The following is a 13,157-nucleotide window of genomic DNA, read 5'->3' on the forward strand; positions in this document are numbered from 1 at the left end:
TGACAATGTAAATAAATGGTATTTTGGTCCAATTTCAAGTTCCATTTGGTCATTTCTGGTATATAGGAAAGTAATTGATTTTTGTACATTAATCTTGCATCCTACAATCTTGTTATAATCATTTATTTGTTTCAGGAGTTGTTTTGTTGATTCTTTCAGATTTTCTTTTCTTTTTTCTTTAAAGTTGTTATTTATTTATTTAAATAATCTCTACACCCAACATAGGGCTCAAACTCACAACAGTGAGATCAAGAGTTACACTCCAAATGAGTCAGCCAGGTGTCTCTCTTTCAGATTTTCTAATAGACAATCATGTTATCTGTGAACAAAGGCAGTTTAATGTCTTCCTTCCCAATGTACATACACTTTGTTTTCTTATCTTATCTTATTGCATTAGCTAGAACTTCTATTACAATGTTGAAAAGGAGAGGTGGCAGGGGACATCCATGCCTTGTACCTGATCTTAGAGGTAAAGCTTAGAATTTCTCACCATTAAGGATTATTCTTTTGGAATTAAAAAAAATGTGTTCATGTATCATCAATTAAAAAAATAAAACTTTGACTTCTTTCAAAAGTGAAAAGCCATTAAATGAGGAGCAAGAGGCAACATGATTTATGGGAATATTTGGAACATTGTTTTCAGCATATCAAAATAGAATGCTCTTTATAGGAGCAAGGATCATGCTTTATTTCTGAATGCCCAGTGCCTAACTCAGCATCTGCTACACAGTCGGCACTCAATAAATGTGTCTTAAGTGAAAAAAAAAATGTTGTTATCCATTGTCCAAATGCTATCTCCTCCCTTAAGCATTTCCTGATTCTCCCAACCAGATGATTTCTCCTTCCCTTGAAAATCCCATGCCATTAATTTTTATCTTTTATGACCTATATTACAGTCTGCCTTGTTACTTACAGTTGCTCACAGACTTTTTCTAGGTTTTTCTTCCTGGATTTCAAGCTTGAGAGCAGGGGCCCTGACCTACTCATCTTTGTATTCCCAACTGTACTAAACACTATGCCTTACAGCACTGGGTTCTTGAGAACTATTTGATGAATTGATTCTAATTGAATCATTAACCACATATTCATGCAAATTTTATTTTGCTGTTTTGACTGCTAGCAGTAAGCAAGCTCCTCCTACTTCCTCTCCCAACACATTTCCATAGTGTAGCATCTATCAGAATGCTTTTTCACACCTGCTCTGGAGGAGTAACAAGCTCAAGAAGTCATTTGCTCATAACATTTTTTCCTCACTGGTCTATGTCATTCTAAAAAGCTTGGCTCTGGGGCACCTGGCTGGTTCAGTCAGTGGAGCATGTGACTCTTGACCTCACGGTCCTGAGTTCAAGCCCCATATTGGGCATAGTGCCCACTCTAAACCAAAAGAAAAAAACAGCAAAAAGAAAAAAAAAAAAGCTTGGTTCTGTGAAATACATGGTGGAGCTGGCTTCTTGGCAGCCCAGCAGCCCTTACTTGGCTGTGCCTCCTTGGATAAAGTTCCTCGATTTCTGACACCTGCAATCTGAGAAAAGGAGTATTGAGATCCTCTGAGGACGGATGCTGAAAAAGACCTCTTGTGCTGCTCCAGTGTCACTTGGTGTCTGGCTTTGGAGTGATGAGGGCTGGGACCTGCTCTCATTTGGGCACATCTCTGTTGCAGGAAGACAGCTGTCTGAACTTAGGTCCCAAGCACATGACGAAGGGCACAGTCTGTCTGGTGGGGGCAGCAGACTGTATGTGACACTTTTATAAGTCAGAGAAACTCACTGATGAGTAGATGGAGGAATCTTAATTTGTTGAAGTGTCATCTTGAAGGGGCGTGAATTTTATCCCATCACTGCTCTTCTTTATACAGTGTAGACCTTATGTTATGTCCTGCTGGTTAGCACATCCCTTAATGACTCTTTAGGTAGGTGCTGTCTTTCCTGTCACTTTGAGTCACTTGCACAGTCTCATTTCAACACTTAAGACACAATCCTGTTTACTTTTCAAAACTTCTATCCTAAGCACAATGCAATGCTTATCTCCTCCCTGCTGCTGGGCTGGCCAGAGTGTTGGCTCCCAGCTGCTTAAAGAATGTGGGGAGGGTGTAGTCTGTGTCTGAGATCCTTCCTCCTTTTCTTTCTTCTAGAAGGGGTTGGGGGCAGGAAGGGGTAGAAGAGGCAGAGATTTCCTTACCTCAGCAGCCCCATGTCAATGTGGGGAGGTATTCCAGGCCTGTGGCCTCTATCAGGGTGAGGAACATTTTTCAGGAGGGCAGCAGATCTCCCTTTGGGTGCTCCAGTGGAGCACACCCCACTTCTGGTTTCGGTGTCCTATTATTCAGCTCTGTGGCTGCCCTGGAGCCCCTGGTTCCTGTCTGTCCACTAACCACATGCTCCTTCATGCACAACCACAGGAATCCCTGGGTTTCCTTTATTTCCTCCGGAAGCCATATAGCCCTAGAATAGATGAGAGATACTCTAGGCTACAATCTCTTCAAGTACAGCTGACACTGGCCAGCCCAGTGAGCCTTCCACTTTCAGAAATCTCTGGTCCAGAAACAGTACACAACAGTACTAGTTAGGGGTTGAATTGTGTCCCCCCACTTCAAAAAATACATTCAGTCCTAACCTCCAGTACCTCATAATGCCACCTTATTTGGAAATAGGGTCATTGCAGATGTAATTAGTTAAGATGAAATCATACTGGAGTAGCATGGACCCTAATCTAATCTGACTGATGTCCTTACAAGAAGATGACCATGGAGGACACAGGGAGAATGCCATGCAATGACAGAGGCAGAGACTGAGACTGAGGTGCTGCCACTATAAGCCAAGGAAGACCAAGGAGTTCTGGCAAAACACCAGATGCCGGGGAGAGGCAAGGAACGATTCTCCCCTGTAGGGTTCAGAGAGAGCCTGGCGTTGCCAACACCTTGCTTTTGAGCTTCTGATTGCCAGAACTGTGAGACAATAAATATCTGCTGTTTTAAGCCACTCTGTGGTTCTTTGTTATGGCGGCTCTAGGAAACTAATATAGTATCTGCTCACAAGTGTTTCCAAATGTAAAGGAATATCAAGCACTCTCTTTCGGTCTCTGAAGGTGGAGGGGAACCAAAATGCCATTGCACCATGCTAGTAGGCTCCCGGAATGTTCTCTGAAGAGTCTCTCATCACCCTCCAATCCAATGAGTTCTGCAGCTCAGCCATTATCTAGTAGAGGGGATGGGATGACAGTCTTTCCTTCTTTCAGACATCTCTAACTTTTATGAGTGGTTCTCGTGGAGTCCCCCTCACTCCTCTTTAAGGCACAGAGAGGACCTACATGATTATTGCAGTATTCCTAAGACCAGTGACCCTGCTTCTTATCCTTGGACACTTCTTACATGAACTGGGTTGGTGGGAGGCAGGCTGGTTTTGACTCCTCATAGCCTGTCCTATGTGACCTGATTGGTAACCCTGAAAATAGAATGTGAGGTTCTAACTGTAATTTGCCTTTCTTGCTCTCATATTGGGTCCTGGCTATAATCCTGGAAAACCAGAAGGGCCACATTCAACATCTTGTTCCCTCAATTAGTGTAGATGCTTCACCTTGCCAAAGGAGTCCTAATGGGCTAGGACATGAGGCTGACTGCTTCTGGTTCTCTATGGTGAAAGAGCAAATGTCTTTATAAGAAGAGAGCGTGTTAAGACAGAGACAATTTCCCAAGATCCAGGTGGCCTCAGGTGACACTCACCTAAGCTACCTCCAGGGAGGGCTGGGTCTCAGGCCATCTCTGAGGGGAAATGGGAATCTTATTACACTTCTCTCCCTGGATCAAAATTTTTTAGTGGGGTAATCCCACTACCATGAATAGCCAGGGCAGAACTGAAAGTGGAAAGGGTCACAATTCAGTGTGAAGCCTGAGATGGGTGTGGAGATGGGCAAAGCCAGGCTTCAAGCCTTGCCTTTCTCCTGGTGGGCAAGGAAAGGAATGTCCCCAGTAGAATCAGTTTTCCACACATGCCTTCCCCAGGTTCCTCTCTGAGGGTCTGCCTTCTTTTCAGAGTGGGGCTAATGCTTTAACTCTCTTGTCTGGGTAACCCTGAAGACCATGGAGATAGATGGTCTATCTATCAATCTAGCTACGAATGGCCTATGGTCTACCCACATTCTGTGGGTGCCAGAGCAGGCTAAGTTGTCTGTTCTGAGGCGATGGGATGTGAGATGACCTTGTCTACATGTCTGTCCCTCATTTCATATCTGGAGGCCCACCTGGAAAGCAGTCAGTTAAGGTTTGGATTTGCTTGATTCTGTGGTTTGTAAGGAACCAACACCCCCACTCCCACCCTGGAACTACCTGGAGAAGAAGGGGATCCTGCTGCCTCAGAACCGGAACCAGAGAGCTGTAGCTGCCCCAGCAGCTCGAGGAAGTGGCCCGAAGAGCTCCCTTGGGCCCTGTGGTCACCCTCTGGTGCCATGCTCACTTCTCTCTGTGGGTCTCATTTCTGACTAGCTTCCCAATCTTCCCTTTTTGTCTCCATCACACATGAAGGAAGCTAGTCGAATGGGCTGAATTCTTCATTTCGGGCCGTCTCAAGGATTGCCAACCAGCCTGTGGGTGGGATGCCCTGGGGTCAGGTGCCCAACTCTGGTCTGATTACAGCCCAGTCTTGGGCAAAGAGAAGCTTGGCCGCTCCCTGGGCCGAGGCAGGCAGAGTGAGCTAACAGGCCAGGGATGTCTTGGCAGTTTGCAGCTGACACATTTAGCTTACGTGTTTACTTCACAGCGATCTGTCTGTGAAGTAAACATGTAAGAAGTAAACATCTCTCCCTAACCTCTCCTTCTCTTCCTAAATCCGCCATCTGGATAGGCTAAGGCTAGAATTTCTCTCAGTGTGAAGTTCCTTAGGGACAAGAGAGGCTATGGGAGGGCGGGAGGGGGGGGGCAATGGGTGCTGGCAATGGGAGATGGGGATTGCTGAACTGGGAGGGGGCGGCCTACAGAAATGATGGTGAGGCCCCGTGGTGACCAACCTAGCTCTTTTTGTCCTGCCTGGAGGGGTGAGGACACAGGAACTTTCATGGTAACAAAGTCCCAGAAATTCTCCTTCCACCCATGCCCGTGAAGTGAGTAATCTGAGGCTGTCTTCCCAAGGTGCTGTGTGGAGGCCAGCATTCCCACTTTCTCTTGCCTTGGCTCCGGTGCCCCCAGCCCCTTCTCCCATCCTTCTGAAAAGAGGCAGCAGGTGGAAAAATCCGGCAGTGCCCAGGGTGACACCAAGCCTATGCTTAGACTTGGAGACCCCAGGACATTGCAGTGCAGTCTGGGGAAGGGGATTAAAGAGAACTTTCTGGAAGAAGTCAGGGAATGGGCGGTTCTCATCTGGGACTCAGAGAGGGATCAGTGTCAGAAATCCCTGGAGATTTAAAAAATTACAAAAGATTTCCATCTCTTCTTCTCCCCAAATTCTGATGGTTCCTGGCAGAAGGATGGACAAATGTATTGTGAAAAGCTTCTCTCCAGGGCACTCTGATTCTCTTTCCCACTTCCCACAGGTCTCCCTGAGAACAACTGCTCTACATCTGTCATCTCTGAACTTTTTGATCAGGCATCGCATGGATACAAAAGTTTAAGTAGTATCCTTGATATTTGGATATTTATTTATTTATCCTAATTTAAAGTTTATTTTATTTATCTTGAGATAGAGAGAGCATGCAAATGTGAATGGGGGAGGGGCAGAGAGAGAGGGAGAGAGAGAATCCCAAGCAGGCTCTATGCTCAGTGTGGAGCCCGATGCAGGGCTCAATCCCGTGACTGTAAAATCATGACCTAAGCTGAGATCAAAAGTTGGACACTTAACTGACAGAGCCACCCACGCACCCCAATTTTTTTCATTTTAGAGGGAGACAGAGAGTGTGAGTGGGCGAGAGGGGAAGAGTGAGGGAGAGAGGAAATCCCAAGCAGGCTCCACACTCAGCATAAAGCCCAATGTGGGGCTCAAAACCGTGACCTTGGGATCATGACCTGAGCTGAAATCAAGAGTTGGACACTCAACTGAGCCACCCAGGCACCCCTGGATATTTATTTTAAAATCATATGCATATGTTTCTCTTATTGTATAGTCATCATAAAGGAAATACAAAAATAGAAATGAACAGAGGGCAAGCTTAAAAATAAATACAAATAGAACTTGTAATATTTTCTCACTGACCCCTAACTCTCCAGGATATGTGTTCTCTTTTTGGAGAATGAACACATTCTGCTGTCCATTCATATTTGTACCCTCCATGTGTAGCTTGGGGCCTAGCATGCAGGAAGTGTTCAAAAAGCACTTTTGTGAAGAATCTGAATAACGAATGAATTAGGGCTAGATCTTGACAAATATGAATATCTTTAAAATATGTACATGGGGAGAGGGAGCAAGCTGAGAGCCTTCCTCATAGATTAACATGATTTATTGACCTTTCTTAATAGAAACATTAAAATCAGACCTTATGGGAGGACATTATGTTTGCGTAATGATTGATTGTTTAGCTAATTAAATTAAATGTATTTATTTATCCCTCATCTCCTAGCATAGTGGACCCATATTCCCACATTCTAGTTGCTTGACCACCTCCTGGAGGGGCCAACCCACTTTGTGAAACGGGTTCTATCAGCAAGACAACTAAGGAGAACAGGGTAGGACTCTGGGGGAAGGGATCCAGTGAGAAGCCTCCCAGGAAAAAGAAGCCCCAAATCTTGGCTATTAGTTAATTAGGTACTGAGTAAAACAGGCTTGAAAGCTGAGTAAAAAGGATTATTACAGGCTCTTAATGGTTGGGAATTGATTTATTAGCACGGCAGCACATTTGCATGCAAAAGTTGGTAATAACCCAGAGTGGGGTTTTGTAAGCAGACAGATGGAGAGTTCAGGGCTGCTGGAATGGCCTCTCTGAGTATTTCTTTGAACTTTAACCTGCTCACCCATCCCAGAGCCTTCGTTGGGGGAGGAAAGAGGTACTCACTTTTCCTAGCAGGAGACCATTCTCAAAGATTGCGTTCAGAATGCCACACACTTTACCAACAGAATGCCAAGATCGCCCTTCCTCCTCCCTCATTTTGTAGATAGTAATTGCAACACTTAGATGTTGCTTACTTACAGTTGCCATGCCGGAATGTTCTCAAAATGGTTTACACATACATTGACTTACTTTTCCTTTCACACACTGACGTTGTTAATCCTTGCAACAGCATTGGAGGATTATGCTAAGAGTTTCCTTCTTCTCTTTTCTTCAAAAAAAGAACTTTTTAAAATGTTTATTTTTGAGAGAAAGAGAGACAGAGAGAGAGAGAGAAAGAGAGAGAGAGAGACAGAGACAGGGTGTGAGCAGGCAAGGGATAGAGAGAGAGGGAGACACAGAATCCGAAGCAGGCTCCAGGCTCCGAGTTATCAGCACACCTGATATGGGGCTTGAACTCACAAACTGAGATCATGACCTGAGCTGAAGTTGGGCACTTAACCGACTGAGCCACCCAGGTGCCCCTCTTTTCTTTTCTTTTTTAATATTTATTTATTTTTGAAAGAGAGAGAGAGAGCTTGGGAGATGGGCAGAGAGAGAGAGGGAGACAGAGGATCCGAAGCAGGCTCTGTGCTGACAACACAGAGCCAGAGGTGGGGCTCGAACCCACAAATCCTGAGATCATGACTTGAGCTGAAGTTGGACACTACCAACTGAGCTACCCAGGTGCCCCAAGAGTTTCCTTCTTTTAAAGTTGAGGCAACTGAGGCACACAGTGGTTAAGTAACTTGCCCAAGCTCATTAGTGGCTAGTAAGTTGTAGCTTTAGGATTCCAATACCAACAATCTGGCCTCAATGACTTGCCCTCAAACACTGTGTCATCAATGAGGGAGAAGAACTTCTCCTGACTTAAAATGACTTAGTTTGTTTTGGGCTTAGTTCAGTACTTTCCTCCCCATCGGAACCCTGATACCCTAGGCTCCTGCCTCCTAATTTCCTAATTTAATCTGGTCTCCAATCCCTTGTACACGCTAAAGTGTAAATGACTGAGAATCCGTTAAATGACGACCCCTCCCTGGGAAACATTTTAGCAGGATCTGGAATGTAAACTGAAAGGGTGAAGCTTTACAGGTGGAATGTTTGTGGTGGGTGGGTATTTGCTTGCCTCAGGGTCACACTCTGCAGACTGGAGGGCAGGCAAGTGCTTCCTCACTTGGTGGGCACAGCCTCCAAGAGGTTGGAGCTGCACAGAACCTCAGCCTCGCCCTCCTCCTGGCTTCAGGTTTGCGTGCATGGGCTCCGCCCGAGCCCCCAGGGAGCACTACAGAGCAGCCGTTGGCCACCACCAAGTCCATCATTAGAAAACCTGGTATGAAGTTTATAGCATATTTCACAGTTTAAAAAGTGTGCATCTGTGTCAATCTTCTCAAACTACTAACCCTCATGGAGCAGGTTGGCTTGGTCTTCCAGCCAACCCTGAAGCTGTCCTGGACACGTGGGGCTTTGCATGGCAGTCCCTGCAGCTGGGATCAAAGGCAGGGGTGGGGGCAAGCTGGCAACAGGAATGGCTCTTGGAAGGTGTGGGGAGAGAACAGAGATCCCACTGAGTGGACTATGGAGATCCAGGTGTCATTACACATGCGGTCCACAGAGAAGAGCCTTTTGATGGAGTCCTGGGGAGCCCCGAGTTGCAGGTGGGGATCACAGAGACTTCTTAAGCTCCCCCCAGAGGGGAAGCAGGCCCCACCCTGACTCCACGACTCGTGTGTGGCCTTTATGGGCCGTGACCAATGGCTCAAGGCCTGGGCTGGCAGCCGTCAGCCTTCATCCTAGGCAGGAATTCTAATTAAACTGGGGCTCCTGGGTCTCACTTACAAAGAGCTCGGCACCAGACTCTGCCTTCCAGGCCCCCTCTCACCGTCCTGCTGGTCACACTCTTGAATGCCACCTGCAGGGATACCCAGCTCAGGGATTCCTGGCTTGCCTTCACCGTGGGCTGCAGAGGGCGGGAGTCCCCAGCTGGCCCTTGGGGTGGGCGCTGAGCTTTGATTCTAACAGATCTTTAGAGAAAAACATTTGATGGCCTCTCAGATCATTCTGGTCCTTCTCTCACTGCCCTTCTTGCTATCCTTGCCACTCATGTATTTGTTATGTCCATCTCTTTTCTTCACAGTGGGTCAGATTGGTTTAGGTATTCGGGGATCCAGGGAAATTCAGGGTGGTAGAATCCTCCCATCCAGTCTTCTCCAAGAGGCCCATGGGTGGGGGCTCATTTAGAAGGATCCAACTGAGCACCAGGTGGACCGTGAATCTGCATCAAGGTCCCCGGCGCATGAGAGATGGATGAGGAGTGGAGGGCTTTCCAGAGCAGCTGGGCCTGGAGCTGAATCCTGAGGGATTGGTAGGATTTGTGGAGGCAGAAAGGAAGCCCAAGGGACAAGGAAATAGCTGCCTTGCACATTTTAAATAAAATGGGGGGTTTATCTGCACATTAGAAATCCTTGATTCCCAACCTTCTCTAGTTCTGCTTGTTCCTAAAGGGAACAGCTGGAGTAACCCGGCTCCTTTGCCGAAGTCAGCACTCAGACTGTCCTGTTGCTGCTCATTTCTGCCTTCCAGTGATGTCCGTTTCAGTCTGACCTCAGCAGGATAAAATGAGAATGTGTGCATATGTGGCCGATGATGGTCATGGTGGGGCGCAGGGAGGCAACATCCCCCCGGAGCTTTGACTGAAGTTTTGTCAGCAAATGTTTTACTGTCATCAGTCTGGGGGCCTTCTGTCATCTTCACAATCCCCCACCACCCTAACTGAGCCCATGCCTGGGTCCCCATTTCCATGACCTCCCCTGAGTCCCATTCGTTGGTGAACAGAAATGCTTGGTGAAAAGAGGGTGGAAGGTGCGGGGTGAAAGAGGAGATCCAAGGGGTACCTGGTGCTGCCTTTTGGGAACAGAAGCTCCCCAGCTTCAGTGGGTCTGCACAAGTGAAGGTCTGGGCTCCTGGCCGGCTTTTCTGCTGGTCCAGAAGACACCCACACACCCAAACCGCAGGGAATGTGGCTTGCTGACCTTGGCAGGAAGGAGGGCTGACTCGGCCTTTTGCGTAACATAAATACTCAGCACAGCTGCCTATGACCTGCCCATTTCTTGTCAAATCCAAGAAGGAAAGACCTGCTGGCCAAACCCTTTACCCCACTGCACCTCAGACCCCAAGGAACTTGGGCTCTGCTCAAGTTAATAAGCTGGAGCTCCCTACCCCCCCCAAACTGGCTGCTGGTGGAGGAAAAATCTGGATAAGAAGGACAGTAAGGAAATCCGAGGAGCTGCCTGTTCCAATAGAAAAACAAAAAGTCTGCCCCGATCAATGTTCTTAGGAAGCCTCCTGTTAGGGGAGCTCTGGGCCTTTCTGCCTTGACTATTGGGGGCTGGGGGAGAGGGAGGAAAGAACAAAGTAATTTAACTGGCAAAAGAGGATCTCCTAGTGCTTCTCTCACCCATTCTCAGCACCAATGCCAGGCCCTCATCACCATCCCAATTCCATCCCTGTGATTGACCCCATTCAGTCCTCTGTTCCCAACGTACTGTCAGCACCCCACCCTTACCACCACTGGCAGTGACTCCTTCCTCCCCTCTGCTGGTCTAGGTCCCATGGATACTTCTAGGCCTGCTGGAGTCCCATGACTTCCATGAAGCCTTCTCTCACTCACTGATTCCTCACTTCTTGGAACTCTTGACATCCTGGAGTTAGTCCCACACACGCTGTTAGCACTTAATTTTTTCTCTAATAGTTTCATAAAAATTAGCTCCATCTTACCAGCTTGTTGTCATCACTTAGAGAGCACAGCTGGGTTGCATACTGGGATGGGCTCAGTAAGTACAGAATTGATAGGTTCTTGGAAAGATGGCAAGTTCTTCCAGCATATGGCCACCGTGGCCATTTTCCAGGGTAAATTGGAAAGAGGGTCTTTGGTCCTGAAATTTGGAGATGAGGCTCCAGCAGGAAGAATTGAGGTCCTCGATGTATGTGTGCTTTTTGGGTGGGGCTCACTTCAGTTCCAAGGTGGCATTGGCAGCCCTTATGTGAGGGCTGATCAGGAAGTGAGTGGGCAAGATGTTGCCTCAAAATTTTAGGGCCACAGTTTCCTTATCTGTATAAATGGTTTGAGTAGGTTATCGCTAATAACTTACTGCTGTGAACTGAATCATGTCCATCCAAAATTCATGTTGAAGCCCCAACCACCAATGTGACTATCTTTGGAGATAGGGTTTTGGGGAGGTAATTAAGTTTAAGTGAGGTCATAAAGTAGGGTTCTACTCTGATAGTATTAGTGGCCTTTATAAGGATGGAGGGAGGGAGGGAGGGAGAGAAAGAGATACACACACACACACACACACACACATACACACACACCAAGTAAAGGGTAAAGGTCATGGCATGAGGAGACAATGAGAAAGTAGCTGTCTGCAGGAGGAGAGCTCTCACCAGAAGCTGAACACTGCTGGCTCTTGATCTTTGACTTTTGAGCTTTTGGAACTGTGAAAAATAAATGTCTGTTGTTTAAGTCACCTGGCCTATGGTATTCATTATGCCTAATTCATATAAATCTATATAAATAAAATCCATATGAATTTTATTCACTTACTGATACAATCAATATTTATTTTGTGCTTACTGTGTGCCAGGAACTATTATCTCTACTGGGGTGGTAGTAATGGACAAATAGATAAAAAGCACTTTTTCATGGAGCTTACATTTTAATGTGAGAAAACAGATTTACCAAAGAATAACTGCAATAAATAGTATGTCAAATGTTGATAAATGCCACAGAGAAAAAACTAAGCATAAAAGGAGATAGGAATGCTACAGAAGTATGTTCAGGCAGACACCTGACCTCCTTGGGTTTGTCCAAAAGACCTCACCAAGGAGATAATATTTAATTAAAGACCTGAAGAGGTGAACAAGTAATCCCCATGAATATCTGAGACTTAGGTTAAAACATATCCATTTTATAAGTAACTGCAATAAATAGTATGTCAAAGGGCTAGTATCCAAAATCTATAAAGAGCTCACCAAACTCCACACCCGAAAAACAAATAATCCAGTGAAGAAATGGGCAGAAAACATGAATAGACACTTCTCTAAAGAAGACATCCAGATGACTGGGGCGCCTGGGTGGCTCAGTCGGTTAAGCATCCGACTTCGGCTCAGGTCATGATCTCACAGTTCGTGAGTTCGAGCCCCGCGTCGGGCTCTGTGCTGACAGCTCAGAACCTGGAGCCTGCTTCACATTCTGTGTCTCCCTCTCTCTCTGCCCCTTCCCTGTTCATGCTGTATCTCTCTCTGTCTCAAAAATAAATAAACATTAAAAAAATTTAAAAAAAAAGAAGACATCCAGATGACCAACAGGCACATGAAAAGATGCTCAATGTCGCTCCTCATCAGGGAAATACAAATCAAAACCACACTCAGATACCACCTCACGCCAGTCAGAGTGGCCAAAATGAACAAATCAGGAGACTATAGGTGCTGGCAAGGATGTGGAGAAATGGGAACCCTCTTGCACTGTTGGTGGGAACGCAAACTGGTGCAGCCTCTCTGGAAAACAGTGTGGAGGTTCCTCAGAAAATTAAAAATAGATCTACCTTATGACCCAGGAATAGCACTGCTGGGAATTTACCCAAGGGATACAGGAGTGCTGATGCATAGGGGCACTTGTACCCCAATGTTTATAGCAGCACTTTCAACAATAGCCAAATTATGGAAAGAGCCTAAATGTCCATCAACTTATGAATGGATAAAGAAATTGTGGTTTATATACGCAATGGAATACTACGTGGCAATGAGAAAGAATGAAATATGGCCTTTTGTAGCAACGTGGATGGAACTGGAGACAGATACCATATGTTTTCACTCTTATGTGGATCCTGAGAAACTTAACAGAAGACCATGGGGGAGGGGAAGAAAAAAAAAAGGTTAGAGAGGGAGGGAGCCAAAACATAAGAGACTCTTAAAAACTGAGAACAAACTGAGGGTTGATGGGGGGTGGCAGGGAGGGGAGGGTGGGTGATGGGTATTGAGGGCACCTGTTGGGATGAGCACTGGGTGTTGTATGAAAACCAACTTGGCAATAAATTTCATATTAAAAAAATAAATAGTATGTCAAATGTTGATAAATGCTATAGAGAAAAAAC

Source organism: Panthera onca, chromosome B1, assembly GCF_046562875.1.
Source record: "Panthera onca isolate mPanOnc1 chromosome B1, mPanOnc1 haplotype 2, whole genome shotgun sequence".
In the NCBI taxonomy this organism is placed as follows: Eukaryota; Metazoa; Chordata; class Mammalia; order Carnivora; family Felidae; genus Panthera; species Panthera onca.